This window comes from Apium graveolens, chromosome 9 (genome assembly GCF_009905375.1).
Source record: "Apium graveolens cultivar Ventura chromosome 9, ASM990537v1, whole genome shotgun sequence".
NCBI classification, from domain to species: Eukaryota; Viridiplantae; Streptophyta; class Magnoliopsida; order Apiales; family Apiaceae; genus Apium; species Apium graveolens.
In genome coordinates, this window is record NC_133655.1 from 141,354,194 (window position 1) to 141,361,085 (window position 6,892).

Sequence of the window (6,892 nt, forward strand, 5' to 3'; positions counted from 1 at the left end):
ATACTTGTAACATTTGTTGAAATTTTAGTGTGTGTAGTGAGTGCCGACGGATGAGAAACATCCATCGGGGTTGTAGTTAGGATAGCCGACGGATGACTGTTGTTAGGCATATCCGTCGGGATACAATCACAAATTGACGGATGAATAATATCCATCAGAATAGAAGAAATGAATGAGTTTGGAGTGGAAACTATTGTAGACTCTGTGCAGATTGATAAAAATTTGGGCACGGATGTATCCGTAGTTCCTGAAAGAATTGGCAAGTGAGCCAACAAATCATCCAAAAGATGATGCTTACTTGCACTAGATTTTGGCTTCCCCAACAAAGTTAAAGAAGGGGAATCGGGAATTGATGTGTTGATCATATCCATATCCAGAGATTTTGTGGGAGAGTTTAGTATTTTTGGTGCTTCTATAATTAAAGATTTTGGCTGTGACTCCACATTTATTGGAGCCACATCAAATTGAATTTATGATGGTGCATGTACTGAGTCTTTGACTGCAGTAGGCACTGTGTGTGCACCCTGTGTCACCAGTTGGTTTGGATTTCTTCTTTCTGGTATATGTTTGGGGTGAGCTAGTGTCCCTTGCCCTCCTGGTCTGTGCTCTTGGTTGAGAGCTTTGTTCAATAGCTACATCCTTTTGGGAGGATGCAGCTAGTAATGAGCTTAAATCCTTTTTAAGCACTGCAGCTTGTTGGGAAACTGCAGTGTGGCTAAGCTGGGAAACACTCACTTCTCCTACCTTATCCTTAAGGCTTCTTTGATGTTCACCCTGTCCCTCACCTAACTCACTCACCTTCATACTCCCTTCTTGGTGTTTGGTAGCTTTTGCAACTGGTTTCTTTTGAGAGAAACCAGAGGGGGTTTTCTTTGATTTGGTTTTAAAATTTATGTTTTGGTGACTTGGGTAGGCATCTATTTGGTCATTGACACAGATGCCTGTTAGGGCGAAAACACACGCTAATAATACACGCAAGTATACGCGTTCATAAATAATATAGAATACTTTCTAGTTCGTTCCCACAGAGACTCAGACTAATTATTGTTCAATTAAACTCACTCACCAATGTATGATTACTTCTCAATGTTAAGACACTAACACTTAGAATTATTGACTAAATATTAACTACAATTAACTACTTAATTAACCACTTAATTAACACTTCAAATTAACAATATTAAAACACTCATGAGATCACAACTTCATTACTACTTCCTTCAATAGTTATTGTTATTACCCTTAGCATGCAACAGTGATGATATTAATCGAATAACACGAAACTGATGAAAGCCAACTTTCATTGTACTAATACCATTCTACCAAACATCCACAATTAAGATAGAAGTTGAATAGTCATCAATTATGTTGAGTCCCTATATGTCTACAGAAATTGACAACATAATGATTTAAGCACAAGTTATTCCTTTTGATTACACATGGCGAATAAAACGGTTAGAGTTACCTACTAATCATGCAACATCATACATGAACCTATGCTAGCATGGCAAGTTCTAAATCTCAAGATCCATCGTCGCTTCACAAGAGATTAACACCCTATCTTATATGTTCGCGACGCACATAAGACGAATACGCACAACCAATACTAGATATCATACAATCATCACACACTAAGGTATTAAACAACTAACTAAAGAATTCCATAGTAAATCCGTTACGACCCCATGATCACGATTAGCCCATGATAGCACTTATCGTCATCATGGGTTCATATGAAAACATGATAAACAAACACAAGAGAATAATAACTAAACTAATTATATTAAACCAGAGTACGTCACAAGAGTAATAGGTTCAAAGCAAAGAAAACTAGCATCCAATGTTACAACGAAATAAAGAATCACAAGAAAATATGCTTCCTCTTCGTTACGGTGTGCTAAAACGGTCTTCTCCCTTGACTCCTTCTCTCCTTGCTTAATACCACGATCCCACCTTGTGAAAACGTCTCTAAATCTACTTATATAATAGTCCCATAAAACTCAGATTACATAGAAGTTGGAAGCCAAACAGAAGTAGAAGTCTAAAATAAATTATCAAAATTCCCGACCCTGCGCGGCCGCTCAGTATAGCTGAGCGGGCGCTCAGGACCCTACTGGAAAATTCCTGAGTTTGCTCCGTTTCTTCGCTGTAATCTGCCCCTTTCTTTCCTCTCGCAATGCTTAACACATGCCAAGGCTTATTCTTGATGATTACTCCTCTGAAATGCAACTAATACCCTGAAATGCACAAACACTAGAAAAACGCATCAAATACACAAAATACTTGATTTCAAGACACCCATTTAAGCTATTTTAAGACGTTCTAAGTGGTATAAAATGCCACTTATCACACCCCAAAACTTAAATCGATGCTTATCCTCAAGCGTCACAGACTCAAAAATAAATAAAAACATGCATGAATGCGATCTATATGAAATGCAGCGATCCCCCTTACTACGACCAATCCAACCAACTTACAACATCTCAACAAATGCAATTAGGCGACTAAAGATCAATCAAATCATGCAAACGAACATACAGCCGGAAACGTGGTGTGTGCACATGCTTAACAGATATGCTTCGGAACTAGACCAATTATTATGACTCAACTTTCATCAAGGCAATCACATGATTATACACAGAATAAAAATTCTAGGCACAAAGTGACTTATAACACTACGAGAATCATGGAGCTTATTACGGAATCATGCTTTTTATTCATAACAACAATGCTTATTTGACCGTGCAATGAGTGAGGTCCACAAAAGACTTATACAATGATATCCATGTAGCGAGCGTTAGGTTAGCGGATCCCAGACTCTAAAAGCCTTAGGTCATTAGGCACAAAGTCCCCTAAAAACTTAATAACTCGAATACCAAAGAGCCCACTCGTGATCAATTATGCATAAACACATACTTTTTTTCTTTTTCATGCCATTATCACTAAGAACCTATTATCAAATTCTAAGCATAATAAATAGATTAACCTCAAAAACAATCAGATCATAACAACAATCTAGTCCTTACGCATTCTCTAAGACTTAGTGAAAATACAAATGCTTCTAACATGCATATCAACCTACATGACTCAACATCACTTTAATGCCATCACTACATTCGCATCAACATCACAAATCAGTCGGTAAATCATCGCAAAAGGGATCATGGCATATGCATGAGCTATATGATATGATAAACAAATAAAGCTATAAATAAATAAAAAAAACTATATGGCAAAAATTATGCAACTATATGAACTAACTATCATGAATATGCAGCTATATGACACACACACAAAATATTCCTTAACTACCACCCCCAAACTTAAAATCTTCACTGTCCCCAGTGAAGGTAGTAGAAAGGAACACAGGGTATACCTACTTGGAGTCATCATCATCATCACCCTCAGTGGGTGGAGTATCAGGCGGCGGGTATGCAGAGTCCTCACCAAAAACTGGCCACTGGATGTCAGCTCCAAGGCCCCGAAAAGCAGTCCCTAACGCAAGGGTGATCTCCTGAGCAAACCTGCTCTGCGTCTCGTACATGGCATCCATCCGCCGTGACAGCCTCCTATACTGGGCATCAGCCATCCCAGCACCCTCCTGAGCACTCGAAGAACCAGCCTCATCACGCCTAGGCCTAGCCATAGTAGCACCTCGTGCTGGACGCCCTCCTGGAAGACGATAACCCAGCCCATGCTCCTCGGGATCACCACCGGTCCACTCCTGCATCCCATTCAGAGTCCCAGAATCAATTGAAGCGGCCGGCAACTGCAACTGCTCATGAGACGACCAGTTCACTCCCACCGCTCGGCAAAGCTTCGTGACCGTGGATGCATAAGGGATGTTCATGTGCTTGGCTCCCCTCAAAAACTTCAGAATTCCTTGGTGGATAAACTTACCAAGGTCCACATAGTACTCCTCATTCAAAATACCCCACAACAACTGTGCTCTCTCAACTGTGACCTCATGTGCATGCGAAGAAGGCAGAATATTAGCACAAATAAACGCATTCCATGCACGGGCATACCTGTTTATAGCGATCGCCGGAAAGTGACGATACTCATTAGTTCCTGTCTTGAAGGTCCAAACCGTGCCCGACCTACAGAGAGTAGCACAAATCAAATCCAAGTCGAAATCCTCAGCAGTCTTCTTATTCCAGTTCAACTCCTCGGGCTTCCTCTCTCGCTGCTCAATCACACGGTGAATCGCCGCTGGGTGATAATCAACCGTCAGCCCTCGGACCACAAAAAACCCATTCTTCTTGGCCTTCGCGTTCGCATAGAACTCGCGAACCACGCTCATCGGCACTGCTTCAGGCGACTCACAGAAAGCTATCCACCCCTTCTCTGCAATCATAGGTAGCAACTCACCATCCCTCCCCGATGGTAAAAATCCCCTCTCCTTCAGAATCGGCTTCCCCAAAAGCCTAGTGTACTCCTCCTCCGCGGCTCTGTCATTCAACCGTGGCCTCGCAGCAGTACCCCTCGATGAATCAGCAGTAGGGACTGTGCTGCTGCTATCAATAGTCCTTGCTCTCTTGGGTGCCATTGAATCTGAATAAAAGTTCTTAAAAATAGTGTTTTTGTGTTTGGGAGAGAGTTTGAGTGTAGAAGGTGTGTGGGAGATGTATGGGATGGGTGTATGTATATATATGGTATGGATTAGGTTAAAATTATATTAGGAGTGGGTTTGAGGGATAAAATCATGGGTTAATGGGAAAAGAAATAGTGGGTAATGGGGCTGTAATTCATTTTTTTGATTTTCTAATTTTTTTGATTTTCTGATTTTTTTGATTTTTTGATTTTTTTTGATTTTTTTTATGAACTTAAAAAAATTTCTGGCAGTCGACCCCTAAGTGGGCGCTCAGCTTGCTGAGCGGTCGCTCAGCAGAGCTGAGCGGGCGCTCAGGGGGTCTCTGGAATCTAGGTGGATTAAACTGTTTACTCACACCTTGCTGATATGGTGGCTGAATAGCATTCTGATTATTACCCCAGCTGAAATTTGGATGATTTCTGTTGTTAGGATGATAAGTAGCTGGCACAGGCTGCTGTTGTCGCTGATAATTGTTCACATACTGAACAGATTCGTTGACAAGAGAACACTAATCCGTAGCATGAGAACCTGCACAAAGCTCACAGACCATAACTATTTGATTAACTCCATATGTAGCTAGAGAATCGGCCTTCATAGACAGCGCTTGGAGCTGCGCTGCAATAGCAGTGGCTGCATCGACTTCCAGAATACCTGCTACTTTCCCAGGCATCATCCTCTGAGTTGGGTTTTGATGCTCATTTGCAGCCATAGTCTCGATAAGATTATAAGCCTCAGTATAGCTTTTGGCCCACAAGGCGCCTCCAGCTGCTGCATCGAGCATGGGCCGAGATTGGGCCCCCAAACCATTATAGAAACCAGTGATCACCATCCAATCAGGCATTCCATGATGTGGACACTTTCTCAACATTTTCTTGTAGCGTTCCCAAGCTTCGCACATAGATTTTGTAGGTTGCTGTGCAAACTGAGTAAGAGCACTCCGCATAGCCGCATTCTTTGCCATCGGATAAAACTTCACCAGAAACTTTTGCGCAAGATCTTGCCAAGTAGTGATGGACCCAGCTGGTTCAGAATGTAACCAGTCCTTAGCTTTGTCCCTCAGTGAGAATGGGAAAAGCCTCAGCTTGATAGCCTCATCAGTCACGCCATTATACTTGAAAGTACTGCAGATCTTGACAAAATTCCTTATGTGCATGTTGGGGTCTTCAGTCGCAGCACCTCCAAAAGAAACAGAATTATGCACCATCTGAATAGTGCCCGGCTTGATTTCAAAGGTGTTAGCTTGAATAGCCGGATGAAGAATGCTTGACTGAGTGTCATCAATTTTAGGCCGAGAAAAGTCCATAAGAGCTGGATCGGCCTGAACAATACGATCACCCATGATTACTGGTTCTTTCTGCTCACTTCCTGAATCCGAATTTTAAAATCTATCTTCTCCGGAATATCAAGAACTTCGTCTGTCTCCTCAGCTGTATCTAAAGTCCTCTTGCGAGTACGAGAACGAGTTTGCATAAACGCTCGCTAAAGTACCTGAAACACAACCAGAAACAATAAGTAACAAATACGTCTTAATCACTGAGTCCTAACGACCAATGATGGTAAGTACATAAACTAAACAAATACGCCGAGTCCCCGGCAGCGGCGCCAAAAACTTGTTAGGGCGAAAACACGCGCTAATAATACACGCAAGTATACGCGTTCGCAAATAATATAGAATACTTTCTAGTTCGTTCCCACAAAGACTCAGACTAATTATTGTTCAATTAAACTCACTCACCAATGTATGATTACTTCTCAATGTTAAGACACTGACACTTACAATTGTTGACTAAATATTAACTATAATTAACTACTTAATTAATCACTTAATTAACACTTCGAATTAACAATATTAAAACACTCATGAGATCACAACTTCATTACTACTTCCTTCAATAGTTATTGTTATTACCCTTAGCATGCAACAGTGATGATATTAATCGAATAACACGAAACTGATAAAAGCCAACTTTCATTGTACTACCATTCTACCAAACATCCACAATTAAGATAGAAGTTGAATAGTCATCAATTATGTTGAGTCCCTATATGTCTACAGAAATTGACAACATAATGATTTAAGCACAAGTTATTCCTTTTGATTACACAGGGCGAATAAAACGGTTAGAGTTACCCACTAATCATGCAACATCATACATGAACCTATGCTAGCATGGCAAGTTCTAAATCTCAAGATCCACCGTCGCTTCACAAGAGATTAACACCCTATCTTATATGTTCGTGACGCACATAAGACGAATACGCACAACCAATACTAGATATCATACAATCATCACACAC